We start from the raw sequence: 9,797 nt of genomic DNA, 5'->3' as shown, positions 1-9,797 counted from the left end.
TACTTTTTCTTCTGGTGATCATTGCAGCGTACTCCAGAAACAGGAGTTTTGTTCTTTCCCGGTGACAAAGATAAGAGAAGTCAATAACTTAAGTATAAAACATATATGAATATATGGGAATGAAATATATACCCTTTTTCTTTTAAGCTCAAACTTGATTTCCAGGTACAGGCCTCTCTAACTTTTCTTGGCATCGAAGTCATGAAGTCTCCTGTCCCCTAAAGCCACAGAAATCTACAGCGGAAGCAAGCAGCACGCACGCTGCGCAGCACAGAGCGAACCCTGGGGCGTTCGCTGCGGCTCCCACCTGTCGGCCAGGTCATTGTGACGCAAATGCTATGGACACGTGGAACACCTGCGGGAGAGCAGGGTGGGGTCACTCTGGGCTGCAGATCCGAGCGGGGGATACCCCAGGAGATGGGGGTCCAGGAAAGACCCCAGGGAGTAGAGAGAGGGAGACTCACTCCCTCCATCCCAGACTCGCCCCAAACAAGGTGAGGCTGTCGCCCCCTTCCTCCTCCGGGTCCTGGGGTCCTGCTGGGAGGGGTCGCCCGGCCAGGCGTCTCCGGAGGGGAGAGGTGGAGGGGAGGCGGCGGCGGCGCCCCGGCGGCGGGTGCTGGCGGAGCCGAGGGCGCCCGCTCCCCCCAGCCGCTGCGCTGCGCTGCGGCGCGCACGGGCTCCGCCGGCTGCTATTCCGGCTGGCTGCGGCCGCCGCAGGAAGGGCCGGTTCCTGTGCTCCCCCGCCCCCTTCCCTCGCCTTCTGCTGACGCTGACGTCGGATGAGGGAGCTGGAGGGACTCTCCGACCGCGGCCGGGAGGCTCCTGGGGGCCAGGGCTCCGAGGTACCTGCCCTCCGGGGCCGGGGCCGGGGCGGGAGCGCGCCGGGAGGGCTGCAGGCTGCAGCGGGAGACGCCCGGCAGCCGGGGCGGTCGGGGGCGCCGGCCTGGGGCTGCCAACTCTGCCCTCCGCGGGCGGCGGGTGACAGGCGGGTAGCCTCCTCCTGCCGTTGATCCCCGTGTGGGAACCGCGACAGCCCCTTCCCCTCCCCCGCCTCCTCCCTCGGGCCTGGGAAGGTCTGGAGGATGCGCGCGCCATGAGAGCGTGCGTCAGTCCCGGGGGAGCGGGAGGGACGCGATCCCGGCTCCGGCCCCATCTCCAGCCCCAGCGCGGCGGCACTCCCGCGCACGCCAGCCCACCGCACCCACTCCGTGCCTCGCCCTCTCGGCGGCTCCAGCCCCAGGACCACGAGGTCCCTTCTGGGCAGGGACCTGCGTCCAGGGCTGACTTGTTGACAAGTTCACCTGCCGAGGCGCCTGGTGTTGGCTTTTCCTCTTCTCCCATTGCCCATCTTTGGCGGAGGTGGCATGGAGCAGATGGGTACGTCTTGATAACCACTACTGCCAGGAGGCCTGAGCTTGGTCTCTCGCGGACACCTGCTCACCAGCCTCGGACCTGACTAGAGCAAGAGTCCCTAAGCAGGCCAGGTGCCTGCAAACCCTGGTACGCCCGTTTCCTTTGGGTGCTGCTGGCTCCGCCTTTCCTGCCCCCGGGCTATTGCAGCTCTTGCTTCCTTTAGAAACGGACATATCCTGTTATGATGTCTGCCTTTGCCCAGAGCGGCTCCTGGTTAACCTCCACTGCCTTTTTACTTGGAGAACCCCTGAGGGCCCTCAGCGTCTCTTTGGGGGTCTTAAAAGTACTGCGCCCTTTCGCTGGCGAAAGCCATTAACTGCCTGGTTGGGGAGAGTTATAGTTTAGAAAGGGAATCAGGTTCTCTTGTCTTTTGATAGCATAAAAAATCAGTATGAGAAGGGGTGCTGGCTGGCAGCCTTGGTAATTAAGATCTGGTAACTTTATAAAAATTATCAGGCCCTTGGAAATACATCAACAGCTGGCTTGAGAATGATATTGAAGGTAGGAAGAAAGGCACATAAGGCATTGGCCGTTAAGGTCCTATAAATTATGACTCATTGCAAACATGTTCTTGTGCAAACATTTCAGTAAAGTCTCTCCAGAAAAATCTCTAATTGGTTTCTGTGGACCTTAGTTTAGGTTTTCTGAGATCTGAACTGTTCCTGGGGCTTGGGGAGTGAAATAGAAAATGCTTATTTGTTTGAAGTCAGCGTTCCAGACTCAGTTTCCTACCTTATATTTAAAACACACACAAATTCTAAAAATACTTTTAAGTGGGTTTTGAAACCAGTTTCTTTCTAGGCTTCAGTCTTTATTTTTGAAACATCATGTGTGGAGAATACCATAGGGGCAAAATCCGTTTATAATCCTTAATAGTTCAAATATCACTGTTTGGTTTTTAACCACCATGTTTATATTATGTGTGTGTGTGAGAGAGAGAGAGAGGGAGAGAGGGAGGAAGAGTGGCTCTGAGCTAGCATCTGTTGCCAATCTTCCTCTTTTTGCTTGAGGAAGATTGTCGCTGAGCTAACATCTGTGCCGATCTTCCTCTATTTTATGTGGGACGCCTCCACAGCGTGGCTTGAGGAGCAATGCTAGGTCGCACCCAGCATCCAAACCTGCGAACCCCGGGCCACCAAAGTGGAACGGGGGAACTTAAGCGCTACTGCCACTGGGCCAACCCCTGCTGTGTTTATATTTAATTGCAGGAGATGGTGCTCTCTAATTGTATCTCTTTGCATTAGATAGGTAAATAGTTGTAGTTATTAAAGATGGATCCTTAGAAAACGACAGTTAAGCTATTGAGTATTAATTATGATAGTGGAGAGACGTGAAGTTAAAGAAACTGACCATGGATACTCCACCCATGGGTCATTAAATGCTAAAGACACTGGATGGTAGATACCTGGGCAGTTAATTTTATAGCTGTCTTTCCCCCATTTGGTACACTCCAGTGTCTGTCTGACTGCTTTCTCTAAGTGTCTTTATTGCCTTGCATTTCTCTCCATGTCAACCTTATGAAAAATACAGAAAATTTTGTTACTCAAAAGAAAACCTTCAAAATTGCTGCATTTTCAATATATTTGACTGAACAGTCCAGTTTTTCAGGTGTAGGCAGTTTTATCAGAGGCAGGGAGGTGTGGCAATTGTGAAATGACATGGTGGAGTAAACCTGTGTGGCGTGAACTATAAGGTTACAGAAACCTCATACAGGAGAAAGCGAGGAAGTAGAGAGGCCACAAGGATCAGGAAGCATTTTTCCTCTTCATTGGTGGACCCCACAGCTAGAAGCCTGAGAGTAGGTGGCAACATTTAGGATCAGTGCACTAGTCACTTTTTATTCCATCTCCATTATCAGATTTATGGGAACCATGGGCAAGGATGCTAGCTGCATGTTTTTGTCCAAGCGGCTACACAGATTGCTAATTAATTAACCTTATATGCGTGCTCACGCCCATCCAGAATCTGCCTCAGCAGAGCCTTAAACTCAATGACTGGTACAGGAGAAACATTTTTCCCCATTTTATTTCCCTAAGCTGTCATGTTTTTTACCGCAATCATATCTGGCACCATGGAAGATTTGCAGAGGGCACACAGGCTTTAGATCCCAGTGGAGCAGGATTGGAACCCCAGCTGCAACACCTAAATAGCCATGTGAACTTCAGAAAGTTACTTATGCTCTCTCTGTCCTCATTTCCTTATCTATAGAGCAAGAATATCCACCTTGTGGGGTTGTGGTGGGGATTAGAGATAATACATATAAAACTCTTTGCGGGGCTGGCCCCGTGGCCAAGTGGTTAAGTTCGCGCGCTCTGCTGCAGGTGGCCCAGTGTTTCGTTGGTTCGAATCCTGGGTGCGGACATGACACTGCTCATCGAACCACGCTGAGGCAGTGTCCCACATGCCACAACTAGAAGGACCCACAACGAAGAATATACAACTATGTACTGGGGGGCTTTGGGGAGAAAAAGGAAAAAAATAAAATCTTTAAAAAAAAAACCTCTTTGCACAGTAAATAGGACTCAAGTAGTAGCAGTAAATTATTCTTTCACATTGCTAGACATATGTGCTATCTCTATCTGAAAAGGATGCTACTACTTTTCCCTGTGATAGGTAATGTGTTCCAATTTGGTTTTGAGTAGTTCAAGAGATTTTGACGCATTACTGAGAGCTTGGGCTTTGTGGAATATTCCCTGAAGTTGGAGAATGCAGTCTGTAGTCCTGAACAAAGCAAAGCTAATTTGTTCCAGTGGGGCTAGATTTTCCAAACCCCTGCCACTCAAATGTGATCCATAGACCAGCAACATTGGCTTCCTCTGGGAGCTTGTTAGACCTGCAGAATCTCAACCCACCTTCACTCCCCCAGGCCCACTGAATTCCAGTCTGCGTCTTAAGAAGATCCCCAAGTGAATCATGTGTGCATTAAAGTTTGAGGAGCATTGTTCTAACCTGGTATTTATCAAACTTTTGTGTCCAGTAGAGTCATTTGGGGGCTTGTTAAGTGTGGATTTCCAGCCTACCTTCTCCCATCTGCTGTTAACACTTAGTGGGGCTCTGATGCCCCGGGTCCTTCCACTGCTCTTTGAGAAACACTGCACGATGCTCTATCCAGCATGGTGCACTAAGATGGGCCTCCGCCCTCTTCCTTAACAAAGCACTTTGGCAAACATGAGCTTCTTTGGTATTCAACCCCCTATGAAGTAAGTAGGTATCATAATCCCTATCTATCAGATAAGAAAGTTAAGATTACAGGCATGATTTGGCCTGGATAAGGCATAAGGTAGGACTGCCTTGAACCTCTATAAATACTGGCCAACCATGCTTTCCCTACTCCAGCATCCAGATTAATGCTGTGTGTGTGTGTGTGTGTGTGTGTGTGTGTGTGGTGTGTGTGTATGTGTAAGTAATTTCAAATAGTAATGAATTTCTCCAGTATAGGGATGACTGTACATAATGGGGCATTTTATATATGCCTTTAAAACAAAGCCTTCCTTCTGTGTGACTATAGATCTGTTACTTAGGATAACTGATTTTGAGCTTCATCCATAAAATAACGATGTCTACTTGACAGGGTTGTCAGGATAAGCATAACGTGCACGAAGCATACATCTCAGTGTCTGAGAAGTGGTAATTCCTCAACTAATGGTAGCTATTTGTCCCAATGTACACCTAGTGAGAGGAAATGAGTTTATGAAAGGCTGAGAAAATGGCACTGCTCATGATGAGAAGTCTCTCCTGCTAAGTCACATGACGTCATTGCAAAGTGGGGTCATTACTCAGTATTCGGCAAGCATTTATCATGTATATGCCATGGGCCATGCACTGTGCTAGTACTGGGAATTCCAAGACAAGACCCAGACCCTACCCTGCTCTGGAGGAGCCTGCAGCCTATTCAGGGAGATAGAGAAGTCACCTGACAGTTACATTTCAGGGAAAGCAGGGAGGGGATGAAGCCCACCCCACCTAGATAGGAGAGAGGGCAGAGAATGCCTGAGAAGATTCATGGAGGAGGTGACCCTTGAGTTGAACCTTAAAGGACCAACAGGAATTTGACAGATGAAAAAGGGTGAGGAATGGAGAGAGAGAGTTCCCAACACAGAATCCAGGTGTACCAAGGGAGAGAATACTGGCAGGTAGTCCTCATGTCTGGAGCCCAGTGTTCATGGCTGTCTCTTATTAGCTGAGTGACCTTGGGCAAGTTTGATCATCTGTGAGTTGAGAAGGTTAAATGTGTTAATCAGGAAAGCACAGGACTGATTTCAGTTACGTGCTGGATAGTCATAGAGGTGGTGGAGGTATTAGTAGGAAATAGGGGACTGATATTTAAACCCCGTTAGAACTAGAGAAAATTGAAGAGGTCAGTTTTCTCTCTTCAGAAAATATATAGATTTAAAAGAGGGTGACTGAAAAAGACAACTGAATGCAATACAGTACTGTGGAGTGGGAAACACAAGGTATGTGTGTTCAGTGATGAGCCATCAAATATATACATGACGGTATATTGTTGACCCTGAGAGTCTAGATTTGAGAGCGGAAAGGTCCTCTCGTTCTAGATGGTGAGAGTATTTGTAGAGGAGTAGCTATAAAGTATTACAGCTCCTTTCCCAGAGCACACATTACAGTTCATTCCATTACTTACCATCATCATGATCTCTTACACCCACTTCTCTGTTCCCAGAATAGGGCATGTACACCAGTATCTGAAACCTAATGGTACTTAGGGGAAATCAGCTGGGGTAGTGCATCCTAAGCCAGAGACCGAGGAGCTAATTGTGATACATGGCACCTCTTCTCCTTATTGGCAGGAAGCCTGATGGCCACCAGGAGTCCATCAGCAAGGTTTTGTTGTGCACGAGCACTGTGGTGGTGATGGATTTGGGACTAAAACAGCACCTGAGCCTTTGATTAGGAGGGATTGTTTTTATAGAGATGGAACCCATTATCCAATCTCTTTCATGCAGGAGTGGAGTGGTTAAAAACAGGAGCTCCGGAGTCAAAAGCAGACCTGAATTTACCAGTTGTTGACTTTGGGAAAATTACTTCCCCCTTCTAAGCTTTTTTTCTCACTTGTGAAATGGGGTGGTACCCCCTTCATGGTGATGTTGTGGCAATGAGATAGTGGTGTTAAGTGCTTCACACAGGTAAAGTGCTCAGTAAATGACAGCACGTAATTATTGCCTTTTGTCCAGCACATATTTACTAAAGGCCTGATGTGTTTCAGTTACTGTATTTGGTATGAGGAGGCAAAGGTGAACCAATAAGGGTCCCTGCCCTCAAGGGGCTTGCAGTCTAGTGCAGGAGATGCAGATGTACTTAACTCATCCCAGGAGAGTGTGGGAGTACAGGGTACCACCAGCATAGGACAGTTAATTCATCAGTGAGGTGGACAGGAGTGGGAGGCCCCTTGGGAGGGAGGGGCAAGAGGGTGAGTATTGGGTTGCAGAAGGCTTCACTGAGGCAGTGACATTTGAGGAGAGTCTTGAAGTAAGGTGTAAGTTGGCCAATTGGACAAAGGAGGAGAGGGCATTTCAAATGGCAGGAAACTTCACAAAGCCTTGAAGTGGCACAATATATTCAGGAAAGCTCCAGCATTCTGAAATGACCAGAAGGAATAGTTCTGAGTGAGGTATAATAAAATTTTTTGGAGGGGCCAGAATAAGGAGGAGCTTGGGTTTTTTGCTAAGAAGTTTGGACTTTCTCTAATGGCAGGAGAAAGCAATGAAAGTGTTTTAAGTAGGAGGGTGTTATGGTTAGATTTGCATATTATAGTCCAGACCATGGTGTGTAAAGATTAGAGTGCACAGACACAGGGACAGTATTGCCTGTGACGGCCTAGATTAAGTCCTGGATGTGAATATAGAAAAGAGAGGATGTATTATGTAGCTTTTTAGGAGGTAGAATGGAGAGAACTTGGAGACTGGCTGCAAAAGAGGAAAAAGAAGTTTCTAACTTGGGATGCTCAGTGGAGTTCATGCTGGTATTAACATAGGGACCACAGGAGGAAGAACATTTAGGGGTGGAGATAGAGAGAGATTGGTTTTAGATGTGCTGAATTTGAAGTGCCTATGGCACATCCAGGTGAAGATTATAGTCGGGAGATGGAAATTTAAACACCTCTCCAGAGCACCAGATCCGCATTTCCATCTCGCTGCTGTCATCTCAGGTGAGGTGTTTAATTTTGGAAGTCATTGACATACAGCTGTTGGTTGAAGCCAGGGAAGTGGATTAAATCACCTAGCAACAGCAAGTAAAGTGTAATAGAAGACAACTAAGGTTAGAACCTTATCGATCACTGATATTTGAGATATGGGCACAGAGGAGGAGAAGCTAACGAAGAAAAGTGAAAAGATGACAAAAGTGTAGAGAGTATTTCCTGAGAAATCAAGAGAGGGGAGCTTAGTCGAAGGTCAAGTGAGATGAGGACTTGAGTTGGGCTCATAGTGAAAATCTTTCTCTGGTATGGTGGAGAAAAGAACCAGACTGTGTGGACTTAGAAGAACTCAGTGAAGAGAAGGAAGAGATTGGTAACTGGAGGAAGACATAGGTTGAAGAATATGGGTTGAGGCCAGAAAGGAAGGTTGATTAACTTGAAAGAGAAAGGATGATAGATGGACTAAGGTGGGAAAGGGCAAGGTGATGAGACCCATCCCTAGGAACAGCAGTGGTCTAGTCACGGTGCTGGATAGTTCCAAAGAAGTGAGCAGTGGTGCATGAGGAGTGGAAACCATGAGAGGAGGTGCCCAGTGCAATGCCAAGGGCCACGATTCCCCACAGTGCATGAGGAGGGAGACTGGTCATCATCACCCTGGGGAGCTTTCTTCCACCTGCTGCTCCCTGAAGGCCAGGAGTTGAGTGTCCTTGTATCCAGTGCTCTTTCCTCCGTGTTGCCGTAGGCAGCATCGGCATCACTGTGAAGTAGGAAACTTTGTGTTGGTGCCAAACCACTCCCCTCTTTCTGCTTCCTGCTTCTCTCTTCTCTGCACTGCTGACCTGGAGCTCTGTGCCTTTGGGCTCCTTCCTGGTTATTCTACCTGCCCTATCGGGTATATGCCCAGTAGCCCTATCTTTCCTGAGCCCCATCAGAATAACCAGTCTTGTGCATTGTTCATTCTGGGCATTATCGCTATTTAATCCCTAAGCTTCCTCCCTAAGAAAGTAGAGAGAACCTGGAAAAGGGATCTTTTATTAGTTCTCAGATAACACCAATTAGAATGACTCAGTACAGGCAAGGGTGGCTTTCTCAGTTGGGGTATGTGAAAATACAGAGCTTTCTCTCTCTGTCTGCTTCCCTCTGCTGCTGCCTTGTATTTTAAGAGCCTCTTCTTGCTTCTCCCTTCCCTACCTGGGCTGCCTTCATCCCTTGCTCTAAAGCCAGCCTAAACTCAAACATGATTTAGCGGCCACAACTTTACCAAGGAAAGTCCTTGAATGCATGCCATTTCTAAAGAAAGCAGCTGTGGTGGTTTGTTTACAGGACCTGTGCACAACATAGACATTTTATAAACCACATATTGGTGTCTGTGTGTGTCAGTAATTTTACACTAATGAAAAAGGCTTATTCTTTGCCTTGGGAAATTTTCTTCAGTCCTGGGCCTCAGTTCCCTCCTCTGTGAAAAGAGGAGATTGGACTAAATGATATATAAATTCCCTGCAAGCTCTGAGTGATCCTATGGAGGCATAAGAAATTACTTGATCATCTCTATAAGATGCCTTAAATTATGAATTTAATGTTAAAGAGAACCTTGTAAACATTAGTGTCTCTGTAATTACTCTGATTGCTGACATTATGCTTATGTGTAATTTCATAGAGTTGTGGTTACCACATTCACACACTTTTTCTTCCTTCACATTTGTAATATTATTAACCATTCATATATTTCTATATGTTTGTATATGAATTATATATATTTCATGTATAAACATATGTGTACATTTTATATTTGTAGGTATATATTTATATATGTGTACATATGTATGTGGGGAGAGACTATCCTTATCTTTTCACTTTTTTTCCTTTCCTGAGGAAGATTTGCCCTGAGCTAACATCTGTACCAGTCTTCCTCTATTTTGTATGTGGGTCACCACCACAGCATGGCCACTGAGAGATGAGTGCTGTAGGTCCACGGCCAGGAACGGAACCCAGGCCACCAAAGCAGAGCGTGTTGAACTTAACCACTAGGCCACAGGGCCGCCCCCCCACGTTTGACAGTCTTATAGTAGTTCATCCACTTCACTTAACCCCATGAATCTGATTTAAAACAAATGGTACATTTCACACATAGATTTGGACGTTTTTAAAGCAACTTATGAAAACGTGGAGTGCCACCATTTTGTAGGTCATTTAAAAAGACTATATATAGTTTATGTATACGTATATAATCCTT

At 47.0% G+C, this 9,797-nt stretch overlaps 1 protein-coding gene across 8 annotated transcripts in view; it reads left to right on the top strand.

Annotated features, from left to right (window-relative positions):
• The first annotated feature begins 372 nt into the window (after positions 1-372).
• ICA1 (islet cell autoantigen 1) overlaps positions 373-9,797 on the top strand; it is a 141,329-nt gene continuing 131,904 nt past the window's right edge. For 2 of the 8 annotated variants that reach the window (XM_046670319.1, XM_046670311.1), the window contains exon 1: positions 373-494. The gene's annotated coding sequence lies outside the window, so the exon portion shown is untranslated. Of the gene's footprint in view, positions 495-738; positions 843-9,797 lie in introns of those variants that run through there. The other 6 variants (XM_046670318.1, XM_046670309.1, XM_046670317.1 and 3 more) reach the window with 5 other exon arrangements.

The sequence above is a fragment of the Equus quagga genome, chromosome 8 (genome assembly GCF_021613505.1).
Source record: "Equus quagga isolate Etosha38 chromosome 8, UCLA_HA_Equagga_1.0, whole genome shotgun sequence".
In the NCBI taxonomy this organism is placed as follows: domain Eukaryota; kingdom Metazoa; phylum Chordata; class Mammalia; order Perissodactyla; family Equidae; genus Equus; species Equus quagga.
Note: the sequence above shows the minus strand (reverse complement) of the source record. Positions and strands in the feature narration are given on the sequence as shown.